Raw genomic sequence first — 17,953 nt, 5'->3', positions numbered from 1 at the left:
GTATCCGCATTCTTCTTACTAAACATTCTCAGTTTGGGATTACAGCTTTTTGCACTCCGTATCTTAAAATGTGCTAATTTTACGTTGGTTATTCTTGCTTTATCCTAAAACCTACATTCTTCTGGGCAAGGTCAGGTGATCCCTGCCATAGGCTGGAACCTCTAAAATCCCGTGGTACCTGTCTAGCATATTTCTGGTCTGGCCCACCTTGAACTTCTCACTTTTGCTCCTGGCATGGTCCCACCCAGCTGTGTCTTCCAGGTTCTTGACCTGCCCAGCACTTCATCTCTATCTCACTATCCACAGCAGCCCCTGCCTTTGGGTCATGGCCTTCAGGGTCCATGTGGCTACACACAGATGTCCCTCAAGGCCTAGAAAATGTATCCCAATTTCCTTGAGGAAAAGAGTTACAAGAACTAAAGCAATTGAAGGTACCCTTGGAAAATTTAAGCAAAGCCTCATAAATCTGATAGATACTGTCTTTCCTCCTCTCAGGAAGAGTTACAGGAGGAATCACGTCAACAGAAGACACAGATTCCTTACTTTTTAACATTGGACTATTACTATTAATTAAACTTTAGACTTTTAAAAAAGTGGCCAAGGGGCAGAGTGCCTCGATCCCAAGAGGTCAGCATTGGAAGTGGCCATATAGTCAGGGGCATTGGTATTACAAAGACAGCATGGAATTGAGAGTCATTTACATTTGGGTTCAGTGTCTTATCCCTACTCACAAGTTGAAAAACTTTAGGCAAATCATAGATCATAAGCTTCAGTGTCTGTAAAATGATAATCCAATGTTATAAGCTCTATAATTTATTTTTAAATACTTCATTACAATTGGTTTGATATATGTGACAATTAATTTAAGTTTCATTTCTAGGCAAAGTCAGCTAAAGCAATGCCTGAATTGTACAGTTTGAAAGTGGGTATGTGTGTCAGGTAATATTACATCAGAAAGGGGATGGACTCACTCCTACTTCAGTCAATAACCATTACCATTTAGCAAACCATTACCATTTAGAAAGTTTAGAAATGGGTTTTACCTGGTGAAATTAAAGGTATTCAAGACATATGGGTTAGCTAAAATAATTTAGAAACACGTGTAAGAAAAAGGGATCAGACTTCTATGATGCCTCAACTTTGTACCCTTGAGTGATGTTGCCTAAAACTTAATCCCTAATCTGTCCTTGTCTCCAACCATTGATTTAAAAGGATTTGTGATTTACATACAAAGGATGCAGAATCCTAAATAGAGCAAAGCTTTTATTTTTTTTTACTTAATATATAGTTAGAGCACCTAAAACAAAATAGAGCTGAGAGTTCATCAATCTACCAAACAGACTGTATGAAATATTTTGTGCCTGCTTTGCTAATTAATGCTAGTCTAATAAATATTTCTATGTGTGTGAGATTTTGGTCTAAGGCTTGAATTCATTACAACTTGGTATCAAGCCTATAGAAGAAATAACTATCACCACCCCAAACTTTTTGGGTGGTTACTATGATTTCCAAAATGAAGCTGAAATCTGAGTGTAACCAAATTAGCTTAAAGAAATTCTCAACTTCCATCCTTCATATCCCACAGAGTTGTTGCAAAGTTACAAGTGAAAGTGCTTGGTAAATTCTAAAATGCAATACAAACATACTGTCTCAGAAAGATTTTTAATTTTGTACAACTCAAGTTCCTCCACGGCTCACCAGCCTGGAGGTTCAAATGGAGTAACATTTTTAGTAATGTACTACATTTCTCTGCATCTTTATTTTACTCCCCCTTATCAGAGTCTTAGCTCCCTGAAAACAGGGCCCTAAGTAGAATTTCATGAAGCTCCAGCATGAATTTCACATGTATGCACACTCACTGCATCATGGGCATCTTTACCAGGAAGAGCTGCTATTTCTGGGCACTGCCAGGCCCCTCCCACTAATGCTCTAGAGCAGGGGTCTTCATGATGGGGGACTCATCATAAAGGGGGATGCAAGGCAAACCTTTGAGGTGTGATGAAAATATCAGAATTTCTGTTTAATTTTTAATTTAGCCTTTAAGATTTTTACTTCTACATGTTTTGTAAAATATGTAAGACAGTAATACATGACAGAGCTCAGACATTTTTTAACAAATAAATATGTGAATCAAAACAGTTTGGAAACCTCTGATTTCAAGCATCTGTGGATAGAGGGAAATATGCCTTTCTCCCTCTTATACAATATACTCTCCTGAGGGCTATTGCAGCAGTGGTCTTGTGCTCAAATGACATACAGATTCTTTAGTGGAAGAGCTCTTACATTCAGCCCACTCACCCCTCCACAGCTTTTCTAGGACTCAGGACAGACAGAGTCCAGGGAATGGCTGACAGAGGACACTTCCTCATGACCCACATGGAAACTGACCTCAGAATCACTCCACCCTCTGGTGATCAGAGCTTACTGTGGCTGACTCTACCTTTCTTAGGATACATTCTCTCTGGGAACCGCTTTTGACTCTAGTATCAAGACACTGATGGGACAGACCACCAACTCATCACAGATACAGGGCAGACATTCAGCAGACATGCCCAAACATGTCTGAAGCTCAGTGATGGAGACAATTCAAGCTCAGATGCTACTGGCTACATCACAGCTGACAGCCTAAAGAAATACTAACCCCTCATTGCTAAGTCATGTAATCATTTCCAAGGCAATGCTTTACCTGTACCTGGGAAAAAGCCTTCAGGCAATTTTGTTCCTTGAGAGTTACCCCTGTGTCTGCTTACATATTCAATACCTGTGGGAAAAATGTGAAGTTAACTAGATACAGCATTTTAACACCTGTGTATGCGACAGACTGTGTGAACTGAATTGGTATTAGAGAAGTAAATGCACATTTTAAAATATGGAATTTCCCTTGACAACATTGTGTTTTAACTATGAATTTTAATATTCATTGGCCCTAAAATCCCTTCTATGAAAACATTTCCCCAAATTAGAAAGGAAGCATAGGAAAAACAAAATTTGATATATAAATACTCATTTTACACAGCCATTTTTTTACATGCCCTTCCAAATCCCATCCAAGCCTCCTCTCTGAGCCTCATCCTAAACACAGACTCTCTATACCCTCATTCTCCTTATATATACTCTTTTTTTTTTTTTTTTTTAAGACAGATTCTCACTCTGTTGCCCAGGCTGGAGTATAGTGGTGCTATCTAGGCTCACTGCAACCTCCGCCTCCCAGGTTCAAGAGATTCCCATGCCTCAGCCTCCTGAGTAGCTGGGATTACAGGGGTGCACCACCACACCCAGCTAAATTTTGTATTTTTAGTAGAGACAGGATTTCGCCATGTTGGCAAGGGTGGTCTCAAACTCCTGACCTCAAGTGATCTGCCTGCCTCAACCTCTCAAAGTGCTGGGATTACAGGTGTGAGCCATTGCACCCAGGCCTCCTTATATATACTCTTATACTCCACTTGCTTAACACGGTGGGCACCCACACTCAGAAATGCCCTTATCTATACCCAGCTGAAATCCTCAGTCACTCCTCAAAGCTCAGGTCAGATTTTACTTCCTGTTTAGACCCTGAACCCTGACTGAATTAACTGCACCCTCATCTACCTTCCCATAGCTCTTTGTAATTACTGGTACTAATTAGGTGGTTTTATAATTTCTCTGACTCCCCATTATCTTGCTCAGCTACACATGTCCTGCACAATCATGGCACAATCATGCCACTGTGTAGGCATTAGATCAATGCATGTTGGATTAGTGTTATATTCAGGACACTGCAAGAATCTCTTGGTCTTATAATCACTACTTGTCTGGACAGCTCCCAAAACATTGCAGCTAGAATGACAACAACACTGTTTGGATGGATCATGGGACATGGCCTTGAGCAATGCCTGATGGCAGACTCCAGAAACAGCTTCCTGACATCCCTGAGTAGAAAGAGGGACTGGGAACACAGGCAGAGTAGGTCAAACTGCATCTGTCCCCAGTTTCACACAGGGGCCAGCTCCTTGGGGAATACAACAGGCAGAGTTTTTGCCAGAGGTGCTTCCAATTGCTTGAGGAGACAGACTTACACATGTGAAACAACCTCAGAGTATATGAACAAATAGTAAATCATGATAAAAAGCATTATTGCTTTAGGAATTCAGAGAGGGTTATGACCACAGAGAGCTAGAGAAAAGGCAAAGGTTGTAAGAAGAAACTGGGGCTTTAATGAGGTGTGAAACATGGGCCAAGACAAGCAGAGATACTGCTAGTCTCCCCAGTTCTTTACAGTTGATACAGTTGTTCCTGTCTAATTTAAGGAGGAAGCAGGGCAGCTGGATTAGATTATAGTACAAGACTTACTTGACCACCAATATCCCACAGGTCCGGAATTGGAACAGAAAGTCTCCTAAAACCAGGGCTAGGCAGGCTGACCACCAGTTAGCCCTCTGCTTACATTCTGAATAGTCTAGGTCTCCACTAACCACTCCAGATCACCTCCTGTATCTTAGGCACTCTGCTAGGTGCTTTACACACATTGTGTCTAAGTCTCACTATACTTGACAAGGAAGGTACTGTGAAGAAAATAGGACCAAGAAAGGTTAGGCAAGTTTCCCTGGGCACAGAGCTAGTGGGTGGTGGGACTGAGATTTGAACCCAGAAGATTTAACTGACCCCAAGCCCAAGCTTACCAACATCCTATCTACCTTCCTCATGGGAAAATCCTCAAGGGGAAAAAAGGTCTTTTAAATCCTCAAGGGGAAAAAAGGTTGCTGCTTTGTTCTATTGTGAACATTAGTGTGAGTAACAATGCCAGTGTTGTAGGCCATGGAGTTAAAACTCGCTCCTGCCTACTGGAATTAATTCCAAAGACAAATGATAATTGTGCAAAACAGAAACACTTTCTGGTGCTGAAGCCAGCACTATGTAATCCTCTTGAATTAGGATGTAGTAACTTTACATATCAACTTGGAGAATTCTCTGATCAGACAGACTTCTATTTCAAAATTAAAAAAAAAAAAATAACAAACCCTTTCTATCTAGGATCACACATCTCTTGTTCAGTAGAGTCCCCATCCAGCGCTGACGCTGCATTTTCTCCCTCTCTTCACCACAGTTCACTAGCCACACTGGATACTTGAGGCTGTCCTAGACATGGGCTTTAACAAAGCTGGAAAAGATTCAAAGAGCAGCTAGAAAGATCATGGAGATAGGAGGGCCTTCATGAGAAAATGTCTAATAATATCAGTTCTATGGTTTAGAGAAAGGGAAGCCAGGAAGTAGAAGAACATGACCTAGATCTATCACACAATGAAAAATTATATGGGGTGATCTTAAGCTCATTTTTACCAAATCCCAGTCACTTAGAAACAAAACAGAACTTGGTGACTCAACAGGACTTGGGTGAGGGCAGACATGGAAGAGAGGGCTTAGGATGACTCCCAGTCTCCACCCTAAGGGTAGGGACTGAAAACAATGCTTAATTCCAGACAGGAAGTTCAGAAAGGATGAGATCATTTCAGGTGTGCTAAGTGAAAAGTGCCTGTAGAAGATTCAGGAAAAGACATACAGAAAGCAGGAGAAATACAAGCCTGGATCTGGGAGAAAATAACCGGAGGCTAGAAATCTGAATTTATGAGTCAGCAGCACATGGCAATAGGAGAAGCCATCAACAAGCATAGATTATCCAGAGAAAAGGTGGAGACTCAAAGATTTGTCCCTTCCAGTCTGGTACCAGACTCATGGACTCAACAGAGTTATTTTATTTACGTATTTATTTTTAGAGACAGGGTCTTGCTCCATCACCCAGAATGGAGTGCAGTGATGTGATCACAGCTCACTGTAGCCTCAGACTCCTAGGCTCAAGCAATCCTCTTGCCTCCGCCTCCCTAGTAGCTGGAATTACAGTTGTACACCACTACACACAGATAATTTTTTACTTTTTTTTAAGGGACAGGGTCTTGCTGTGTTGCTCACGCTGGTCTCAATCTCCTGTACTCAAACAATCTCCCTCCTGAGCTTTCCTAAAATGATGGCCAGGCCTGAGCCACCATATCCGGCCTGACAGTAATTTTAGACCAAATAAAACATTCTGGCACTATTCTGGGAGCCAGGGGCATTCTTCTTAGCAAGCTTGAGAGGCAGGCATTATCATTTTTATTTTACAAACAAGGACACTGAAGCTCAACAAAACTCAGCAACTTGCCCATGGTCACGATGTTGGCAGTGGAGAAGCAGAATTCAATCCCAAATCTATCTTTCACCAAGGACCCTGTGTGCTCTTTGCTTCACTAGTTCATTTAGGGACTGGCTCTCCTCACTGAGTTATAAAAATAGTAAAGACTAACATTGTTATGATAATGAACAAATTATTGGAAACTGTTATCAAAGTATCATAAAACTGTTAATATGTGGCCATTTTTTGACAACAAAAATGGAAATTCCATACAGTTTGACCTAACAACGGCACATTCACTTGTATTTTATGTGAATGTCTAGAGCAGCAGCGTAAATTTCTAAAGAAATTCTATACCCAATAGGAAGAGTAGAGGGGAACCAAATACTTCACCCAACTCATTAACAGCAAAAATATGTTGTGGCTAAAAAGAGAAAAAACAAATAGAAACACAAATTTGCAAGATAAGGAAACTCTAAAAAAATTTTATTGTGAAAGACAATAGCTTGTTAGTTTAAGTGAAACTTTATGTGTTGACTTTAGGTTGACCACCAAAAGTATTATGAAATATAAGCTAATAAAACACACAAGTGTGAAATATAAATGGTATATAAACACTCTTGTTTGAATGTTGTGTGTTCCCAAAATTTATATGTTAAAATCCTAACCCCCAAGGTGATGATATTAGGAGGCAGGTCCTTTGGGAAGAGATTAGATCATAGGGTGAAACCCTCATGGATAGGGTTAGTGCCCTAATAAAAGAGGCCCAAGAGAGACTCTTTATCCCTTCCATTATGTGAGCACACACTAGAAGGTGCCAGCTGTGAACCAGAAAGTGGACTCACCTGACACCAAATCTGTGGTACCTTGACCTTGGACTTCCCAGCTTCCAGAACTGTGAGAAATGAATTTCTGTTGTTTGCAAGCTACCCAGTTTATGGTATTTTGTTATAACACTCCAAATGAACTAAGATAATAAATTAAAGTATGTTTTCATCTACATGAGCACACTAAGGACATTTAAAATATTCTATGGAACAGATTTTTGGAAAATCCTAAGACTAAATAAACAATGGAGAAATATGTAGAACCCTGTAAATGAGGCACAAAATACTAGAGCTATCAGGAAATAAAAATCATTTAAATTTTACCCTTTTGTTTTACTGTGGAGGAAACCAAGATTCAGGAAGAGTATGTCAGCAGGAACTAAAAATTCAGGTGCCTTACTCCCAGTCCAGTGCTCTCTGAAATAGATTAGAATAACATGCTATTTGAACACAATAATGTCTTTGTACATTGCAACTGACCATGCCATATATTGCAGTTGTAAGAAAATTTTCATGAAGTATAATTTTTATTTTGTAGCATAAGGTTGTTGAAAGTAAGTATATTAAATATGTTTTATTATCATAAAATAAAAACGCTGTGAGTTTTAAATTTTAACAACATGACTTTTTCTTATTCAGCTTGTTATGATTATGGTATAACCAGAACACTGCCTTCTCCCAAGATGTCTTTCTACTGCTTTTGGATATTGTTTGTCTTTTTAAAGAAAAAGGCATTCTAAAAATAGGATACTGTCAAAATGGTTTGAATTTCAAGGAAAAAAAAAACCCTAACACCTGCTCCCTGAGAAATAAATACTCAGTTCGAAAGCATGACATTTAGAATATGCCTTTGGTACAAAATTCAGCTGCAGATATCCACTACTAAAAGATTGTTTTGATTCTAATTCAAAGTAAGTATAGAATTAGGCTATCTTAATTAGTCCCTTCATTTATGAAGCTGTATGTTCTTCTGGCCAAACAACTGTATCATTGTGTTCCTGTGCTTTGCTCTATTTCTCATTAGAGTATTTTTAATAGCAACAGAGAAGGGCTGACTGTCATGGCTTATCAGTCTCCCTATCTGAAACTTTCATCAAAGAGTCTTTCAAATTCTACCAATCCATCAATCTGAGATTTACAGCTGGGAATTCATGATTTAAAGGAGAATAAATAACCCTGTTCCTGAAGGGGACCCAAATTCACTAAAGAGAGAAAGGAAGAGACAACCACCAGTAAAAGAATCAATATATCTTTCAAATGACCTGTGAAACCCCACCTCCCTCATTGAAACCCTTTAGAGAGGAGGACATCAGAGCTTCCCAGGCAATATCCCTGCTTCCAATAGAAGAATTTAGAATAATTGGATGGTACATGATACCCTAACCATCAGCCACAAGAATTTCTTGGCACACTATCTGGAATAGCAAGAATAACTTAAGGGTGTTTAGTACCTTAAAAAGGACCACTGCAAAAGAGAATTAATTTTTTATTACTGCATACAATCATGTTGCCTCTCTCACAGGGTTATGTGGATTCATTTACTCTTGTAACAAATGTTTATTGAGCACCTACCATATGCCAGGCACTATTCTGGGAGCTAAGGAAACATCAATGAACAAAACAGACAAAAATCTCTGCCCTTATACAAGTTATATTATACCAGGGAGAAACAAACAAACAACAAGTAAAATGTTTAGTTTGCAGAAAGTGGTAAGGGTTATGAACAAAATTTAAGTAGAGAAAGGAAATTAAATGAAATAATATATATGTTTGACACAGTATAAGCATTTAAAATATATTAAAGAGTTCCTTCTCTTAAAAACTCTAAAAATGATGTTCTTAGTTTCAGGGCTGGAGTTGAGGAGAAACTGCATTTTCTTCTTGAGAGAGTGATAATTTTACCCCACTACTTCTAAATATGTGAAATAATAACTTTTATTTATCAAATGCTCACTTCGTGCCAATAACTTTACATAAAATACTTCATTTCATCTTGTAAAATGGATATTCTCCTTACATATGGGGAAAATGGGGTTCTAAGAATCTTAAGATCATAACTCTAATAATTTTATAGTAGAACTAAGATTCAAAGGTAAACATACCTGGCTCCAAAATCCACCCTGCCGAGGTCTGTTTTTGTTCAGTGTTTAGGTATAGGGTGTCAGGAGATGGAGTAAGTCAAGAAGGGAAACATGACTATTATTCTCATGGACTGCCTATTCCCTGCTCACCTCCCCCACCACTAATCTCTTACTCAGAGAATTTCAGTCTATATACATATGTGTAAATTGCTGGATGTTAGGATTCCAAACCCAAAATGTAATCCTCCTATTTGATGCAAGCTATTGCAAAAAAAAAAAAAAAAATCACTTTAGATTTGGGTATGTAACATTTCCATCGCCATTTAAGGTTCTAGAGTAGACTTTTTTTGAAAGCTTATTTTCTCCTCAAGCTGGTTGATAGCACTCAATTTACTACTTCTCGTTTGAGTATCTGAGCATATATGGTATTTAGACAGGATGGTGTTAAGGTCTAAGAACCAGAGAAAAAAACATCACACCAAAGATAATAATTTATGTTATTTTCAGAAATAATATTTTTAATTCTTATATTTAAAAAAGAAAAACAAAATATATGGGTGTATTGACCTTTACAACAAATCAACCAAATGATATTAACTAAAGCAAATAAAAAAAAGGAAAAACTCTTTAAGTAAACAACAACAAAAAACAAACAAGAAAAAAACAGAGTAAAACATGTTTTGTTTTGTTTTGTTTTGTTTTGTTTGAGCCAGGGTCTTGCTCTGATGCCCAGGCTGGACTGCAGTGGTGCAACCATGGCTCACTGTAGCCTGGACCGTCTAGGCTCAAGCAATCCTCCCCGCTCAGCCTCCTGAGGTGCTGAGATTACAGGCATGAGCCACCATGCCAGGCCTGTTTCTCTTCTTACGCTGGTTATGTTATCTTTTTCTCCATCCTCGGCCTTTCAACCTATTTTCAGTTTAGTCAAAATTCAAATGTTTAAAAATCCTGTTATCAAGTATTTATTACTAAATTAATATAAACTGTAACATCTTAATTCACCAATCTGATTCTTTATTTGTTCTCAGAGGAATCATATCTCTCTTTGTGGTAGTTTTTATTGTTACCTTTGTTTTCAGATCTGTCCTTTTTTCTTGAAGAAGCTGCCCTTCTGAGGCAGTGTTCTAGAAGTTGTGTGCTCCTACTAGCCAAGCCTGAAGAAATGTTCATCCTTCGGCTTCTTCTTGTGCTGCCCATCTTCTCATCATCACCCCCTTATTTTTATTTACTTTTAATTTAAAATGAAATGTACCAATAACCCTAAAGGACAAATTTGTTACACTGTACTTGCACAACTGTTTTCATGTTGTATATAGTCTCCTACCACATCACATACGCCCCTCCCGCCCACTGTTTCAGTTATTTCTAGTTGATTCTCCATAGAGGCTGCCTGCAAGACTGACTAATATGAGTTTTAAAGGGTCATTCCCTTTCAATTCACACAAAGACAAAAACAGATTAAATACAAGGAAGTATTTGAATTAACTATTAAAAGCTAAAAGCAAGCAGATTATTTCCAAGGGCCATATCAGAGAAACTGCAGTATCATTTGGTTTTCCATGGGCTACTTTTATGCTAATGTAATAGGAATAAACAGTGGCAGAGAGATCAGGGCCTCGGGGACTGCTGGTGGGGAGGACTGTGATGAGTTCAGAACTGTCCCAAAAGGTCACATTGATAAGAGACTACCTGGGGTAGTAACAAACTATGAGCACTCAAGATTGAGAAAGCTGAGAAAGGGCTGAGAAACAAGAATTCTGAGTGGGCCAGCAAAAGTAATGAGTTATTAGACAAACACTTAAATCAAGAAATTGGATGAGAACAGAAGATGAGAGAACCTCCACAGATATGCTTGGAGCTCCATGTCAAGGTATGTTCAGAAAAAAGGAAGAACTAATCATGACCATCTATATGCACAGCCCAGCTAACACCATGTTAAATCTATGTCGTGCTCTCCAAGTAATAGATATGTGTGTGCCTATAGTCATCCTTATTTGTAATATGTTTGTTCTCTTAGCATATGATACTGTACATGGTAGATATGTGATGCATTTGTCAATTGTTGACTACTGGTGAAATTAGCTGAAACAGCTAGTTTTACAGCTTGTACAGTGATGGACATAGTGAGTATCAGAATTGTTCAGGGGTACAAGATCTTGAGTTCCTGGGGCTTGATCCTTGAAGAAGACTCTATTCTCAGGCTTCTAAGAGGTGGCAAGAGTCCTTTCTGGATTTGTCAGGTTCCTGTTTACTCACACAGTCAAAAAAACTTTACCTTTTTCCTGTGCAGCAAGTGCCATCATTCATACTCATTTTCTAACAACTCTCTGCAAATCTGTAGATTAACAGATTAACACAGCCACTTCTCACAGTGACATGATGGGTGGGAATGCTTCACCTACCATAACGTCCAGGAGTCGGTTACCAGCATCTCATTATTATAAACAGTAATGGCAGATCTGGACTTCTGAACATTAGCATGGCTGGAACTGCCTTGCTGGAGAAGGGTTCATTATAAATATTGACTATAATTCCCTTTTAAATTGAAAAAAAAGAACTTTTCCTGTAGTAATATAACCGTGAATTATAGGCCCTCTGGCCTCCTGGAAAGAGAGAATTAAAAAAAAAAAAAAGGATAGTACTAAAAAAAAAATACCCAGACAGCATAAATATGTTGTGTAATTTAAATGAGAGTTAAACAAAGAAGGTGATAAAAGTAATCAAGTAGTAAACAAAGGGCAAGAGAATTAATATAAACATTGAACCAACAGGATGGTTAATTAGCTTGCTTTGCAAAGAAGATTTGATTTCTCCCCTGAAAGCAATGGTGGTGACAAATAAACCTGACCTACCAAATATCTTCAAGTAATATCTTACTTCAAGTAATATCAAAAAATATCTTCAAGGATAATGTAATATATCCCCCATTGCCTATAAAAGAAATGCCACTGAGTTCCTGTGCATGCCACTGAATTACCATGTACAAGGGCCTTGCTCTGGGTTGTTTTGACAATGGTCCCTTAGTTTTTCTAAGCACTACAATTTCTGTTTGAATTGTTCCAGAGTAGGAGGAAGCAGGGAGTCTCAAACTCAAACATCTACAGGGCTCAGGCAGTATCAGTGGGGGCACCAAAAGGGCCATATGGGACTGGCTACATAAGGTCCACTGCAAAATAAAAATGTGGAGCCTCTTATTTAAAAATTATTTTAAGAATTTCAAGATGGTTACAGCAGAGTATTAAACTAAGTGTGGACCCTTCTCAGTGCAGGGCCCTCTGCAACTACACAGGTTGCACACCCATAAAGCCTGCCCAGCAGCCATACAAAACAAGCTGCAGGCTAGGTTTTGCTCATGTATTAGCCAGTTTGAGACCCCATTCTAAAGCCAGGTGGGTGATGTGTACCTGCAGTCCTAACCACTTGGGAGGCTGAAGTGGAAGGATTGTTTGAGCCTAGAATTTCGAGGCTGCAGGGAGCAATGATTGTACTACTCCAATCTAGCCTGAGCAACAGAGTAAAACCCTGTCTCCAAAAAAAAATCTGAAAATAAAATAAAGGTTCCAAATTCTCTCCCTACTTCCACTTGCGACTTAAAGCACACCACCGCAAGATGGCTGGCAAAGTTTGGAGCATGCCCCATGGCTGAAGAACAGAGAAAAATATGGCTGGTGGTTTATGAGGAAAACAAAGTCTGTCCTTTATCTTCATCAAGTCTTAAAACCAACTCAGGAATTCAATTACTGACCGGTATGTGTTTGTGGAGAAGAAACGGTATGCCTTATTAATTCAAAATGCAATAGTCCCTCTCATTATCAGAGGATACGTTCCAAGATCCCCAGTGGATGCCTGAAACCATGGATAGCAACAAAACCTATACATACTATGTTTTTTCTTATACATATATACCTATGATAAAGTTTAATTTATAGATTAGACACAATAAGAGATTAACAATAACTAATAATAAAACAGAACAATTGTAACAACATGCCGGCATCACTAATCTTGAACTGTGGAGTCATTATTAAGTAAAATAAAGGTTATTTGAACATAAGCATTATGATAGTGAGATAGTTGATCTGAAAACCAAGACAGCTATGAAGTGATTTAACAAGTTGGTAGCATATACAGTATGGATATACTGGACAAAGGGATGATTCACATCCCAGACAGGACAGAACAGAATGGTGTGAGATTTCATTGCACTATGCAGAACAGCACATAATTTAAAATTTAACGTTTATTTCTGCAATCTTCCATTGAATATTTTCAAACCATGGATGACCATAACCACAAAAAGCTAAATCACAAATAAGGGCGGAGGAGGGGCTACTGTACCTAAAACGCTGTTGCCATAGCCAAAGTCCTATAAGGATCGCTATTCCTCTGAAAAACCACACTCAAGGGCCATCTACAGAGTTCAGTCCATCTGATTGTTTAGAGAAATGCTTCCCATTTAAAGCGATACTGTAAGGCACACTAGGGTGATTAGATGAGGCTGAAGGTAACTGGTATACCTGTCCTTGTATGGTACATACCTCCATCAGCAGGCTGGTTGGAATGCTCAATTTAGAGGGCTCTCTGGACAAACAGTTTTTAAAAAGGTGATGAATATCTTTATAAAAATAAAAATCTCTCTCCTTAACTGATCTGCCATACACATTTCATATTTCCATATGTCAAGTTTGTCAACTGAGATAGACATGCACTATTTGACTGATTATAATTTTTTTTTTTTTTTTTTTTTTTGAGACGGAGTCTCGCTCTGTCGCCCAGGCTGGAGTGCAGTGGCGCAATCTCGGCTCACTGCAAGCTCCGCCTCCCGGGTTCACGCCATTCTCCTGCCTCAGCCTCCCGAGTAGCTGGGACTACAGGCGCCCGCCCCTGCGCCCGGCTAATTTTTTCTATTTTTAGTAGAGACGGGGTTTCACCATGGTCTCGATCTCCTGACCTTGTGATCCGCCCACCTCGGCCTCCCAAAGTGCTGGGATTACAGGCGTGAGCCACCACGCCCGGCCGACTGATTATAATTTTATTCCTCAAAATAGCTTATTCCCAAAAAATGCTAATTGCCATATTGGTCTTGTCCACATCCAGAAAGATTCTAATCCAAACCCAAGCAAGAAAAGAAAAGTTATTATTTAATGCAGTAAGTTTACCTCCACATATAAACCATATATGTATATGTACCTATACAAATGTGCACAGATAATGGGCTTTTCTAATAGCACAGGGGATAAAAAGTAAATAGAAATAGTATTGCAGTATTAGAGGGAATAAATTATTTTACAAATTTACCCATTTTTCCCTTCCCCTCTAGAATGTAGTGGGGGAAGAGATTTGCATCTGTCTTGCTCATTGCTATAGATTCCCTGACAATGCCTGGCATATAGGAGATACTCAATAAATACTTATTGAATTGAATTGAATCCATGGGGTCAAAACAAATTGCCTTTCATGTGTTCTAGGATTACAAATAGAAAAAAAATCAGAGACATTTAGCAAGACCACCAACTTCCTTAAATTCCACTGGCTATTTTATTTCCTAATTGGAACCTAACTCCTGTAGTCAATGCACCTAGTAGCTTTGATGCTTTCTGATCAGCCTCTCATTCCTGTACCTCATGCAGACACAAGCTTGGGCCTCTTTGGAGCAGGTTGGGACAAAGATTAACTTCTTCCTGGAACCTAGAAAAGGCTAATAAGCCCTGTGGAATAATATTTCTAAGTATTCACCATACTGGAATCAATATCAACATGCTGTCAGTGTGTGCATTAGCCCCACATTCAAACAAAGAACAGCCCTTAGAGCCTAATAATGATGCTGGGCGTGGATAGCTGGGGATGAGCAAGATGATACAGAAATGACTGTATCAGCTCTCCTCAAACACAAGGCTTCCAGGATATTACACAAGACTATCATTCTTGTACTTTGTCAGAGATAGACAGGGTTTGGTTTCAGCCACTGATACATTCAGCAAAATAAATCCTCTATCTTCTTAACCTAAGAGATAGATTCAGGTTACACTTTCCAGACTGTGAGAGAAGTTTCTGCTTCCCTGGCAACACCAGGGAATACAAACATCTTAAAGTTAACAAAGCACCAGAAATATAGCTGATAAGACAGGTATATAACAAAGTTGAATCATTACTGACTCAGGTAAGACCTGCTTTGAGTGCAACTCCATCATGCCCACACTTATTGATGTAACATTTTCCATACAGAGATCCTGCTAGAAAGTTATGTCAAGCAAGGGTAGTGGCAAAGGTCTAAGCATCAACTCTTGGTTACTTAAATCTCTAGGTACAAAGTAAATATTCACATCTGATCAAGATTCATGCTCCTCCTTACAGCAAAATCAATCTTAGTGTTGCAAATGAGATTTCATTCTACATGTGAAATCTGATTTTCCAATTAGAATGAGGAGGGGTGGAGTACATGTGATAGAGTATAGATGACTGATCTGTATGGTATACACAGTAAAGATGTAATAAAACTGAGATGACCATGGGTAAGCATGTGTGCTGCATGGCCAGAGTGCAATGATTTGGAATCACTTATTAACTACATAACCTTGGCTAAGTTTATTTGCCTGGCTAAGGACTGGTTTTTGCAAAATGTGAATAATAACACCTAATCCTATAAAGTGAGATTATTACTCTCTACTTCATTATAATAATATACACAAAACTTAATTCAGTACTGATACACAGTGAGAACTGAATAAATAATAGCTATGATTGTTATTATGATTATTATTTTTATCATCCCTAAGTGGCCTAGTTATCAGCAAATAATTAACTTCTTTGTAACTTTGTAATTTATTTATGAAAGCCATAACCAAAAGTACAGAGGACATTAACTTCTTGTGAGGCTTCCATGGCCTAAACTTTGTCCAATAAACATGGTCTTGATGATCTATCATTACTGTGAAACAAAATTCCATAAATCGTAGAAAGTTTCAGTGAGGCACCAATAAACGCAGCCATAGAGAAATCTCTTCCTTCCCCTATATATATATACACACACACACCATCCACCTCTTGGGGATATATTAAAACTGAGCCAGTAATTAAGACATGCAGCTAATCAGAGAGCAGCACAGGCTGTGGCCCTCTGCAAAGAAACGAAGAAACAAAACATTAGGATGACAGCTCCCATTACCAGGGCTTTGTTCTCCTGGAGCAAAAAGAGCACAAAAGCATAAAGTTGGAGAACTGTAATTGCATTTTGAACATTTGTGGGGGGAAAAATTACAGGCTTGTCTGAACCGGGAGGATGTTCCACTAGATAAATGCGTCAGTCCACACCCACCAGCGCCCTTCCCCACCCTCAAAGCATGACTCCACTTTTTCTAACACTGCCCTTAAGGAATCTAGCTTTTGTGACTTTCAGTAATTGAACAAATCAACCACGATGAAGCAGCTGAACAGCACTTTAGACAAAAGAGACAAGAATTAAGCAAATAGAAAACTCATTAAAATGCTGCCTTTTGCTTTTTCTTACTCCTAGAAATTCACGTTACCAAACAAGTCTTTCTTGGTTGCTCTTCTTCAGAAATAACACTTTAAGAGAATTCTAATAGGCACTAAGTGATTTTCTCCAGATTTATAATCTAGCTATGAGACATACTTTCCCTTCCCCCATCACCATCTAGCACTCTTCCCTGTCACCTTAGAGCTTTTGACTTAGATGCATTCACACCCAGCAGTCCCAGCAGAGCTTTCTGCTCACATTATATGACATAAAAAAGCAGGCAATGAACAATTCATGCTCCTAAGTGCTTGCGATAAAGCCAGGCTGAGCTGACCTCTCCCATCCTATATAGCTGCATGTCAGAAACATAAGCTTAAAGGACTGAGAGTAGCAAGCATGCGTGATGTGGTATAAACAAACAAATTAAAATCTGAGGCCTTTCCTCTGGCTGGTGCCTAATGGTACTAACATGCTCAATTCTGTGCAAAAATAAATAAATAAGTAAATATAAATAAATCACTCAAAGCTAGCTAAAGTATTGCTTTTCCTGCTTTCCACGATACATCTCTTTAGCCTCAATAAACAGACTAAAAGAAGAGGAATTCAATGGTTGCCATTCTTTCGTGTAAGACTCTTTGAGTAAAAACTATCAATTTGGCAGCATTAAGCCACGAGACCACTCCCTGATTCTAAGTGGACATATTGATCAATTGAACTGACATGTGCCTCCTCCTTTCTCTCCCCTAGTAGCAATCAGCTGCACCAGGGAAATCCATTTCATTTCCCAAAACAAAAGGCAACACACCACTCCTTATCTGGCCCTGTCAGACTAATTTTTTAGGAAAAAATAATAATGAAGATGCCTAAAAACAGAGCTAGGAGTTGAAATGAAAATGATACATGTTTAGAGTTTTGGAATTGAGTTGAGGTTATGACTGAGTGCAGAGATCTGTATTCCCTACAACCACTGAGGACCCTGATATGTATTCATCATACCCAGATTTTTGTTAAAGTTAAGCAAGGGATGGCAACACCACTGCCACTTCAGAGGCTCTCCCCCAGGTTACCCTTCACTGCAACTGCCGCAGAGAGGAGACTTGTTCCTTTCTCAGTTACAAGTCAGTCTGCAAACAACTCCAGCTATTTCAGAGACTAGCTAGAGATGGAGAAATATGTGGCAGTCTTTCAACTAACTCTGAAGGACATGGGTTGAAGAACTACCATATAGATCAAAAGGCTCAAATAATTTCATTTGTGTTAGGTCTTTATGCTTTTAATAAATTCTGTCTTGAATATGCAAGAGATCCCCTTTCACATCAGGGTTATGTCAAATGCTTATTCAGCATTTGTTCCTTGCCATGAAGAAACTGAAACCCAACCGAGGTAAATACTGAATTTCATACTGCAAATCACTGAATATTTCATA

At 38.8% G+C, this 17,953-nt stretch overlaps 1 protein-coding gene across 1 annotated transcript in view; it reads right to left on the bottom strand.

The window, feature by feature from the left end:
* Window positions 1-17,953, bottom strand: part of AKAP6 (A-kinase anchoring protein 6) — a 526,643-nt gene that overhangs the window by 508,187 nt on the left and 503 nt on the right. The window lies entirely within an intron of this gene.

Source organism: Macaca mulatta, chromosome 7 (assembly GCF_049350105.2).
Source record: "Macaca mulatta isolate MMU2019108-1 chromosome 7, T2T-MMU8v2.0, whole genome shotgun sequence".
Taxonomy (NCBI): Eukaryota; Metazoa; Chordata; class Mammalia; order Primates; family Cercopithecidae; genus Macaca; species Macaca mulatta.
This window is presented reverse-complemented; position numbering and strand designations above follow the sequence as displayed.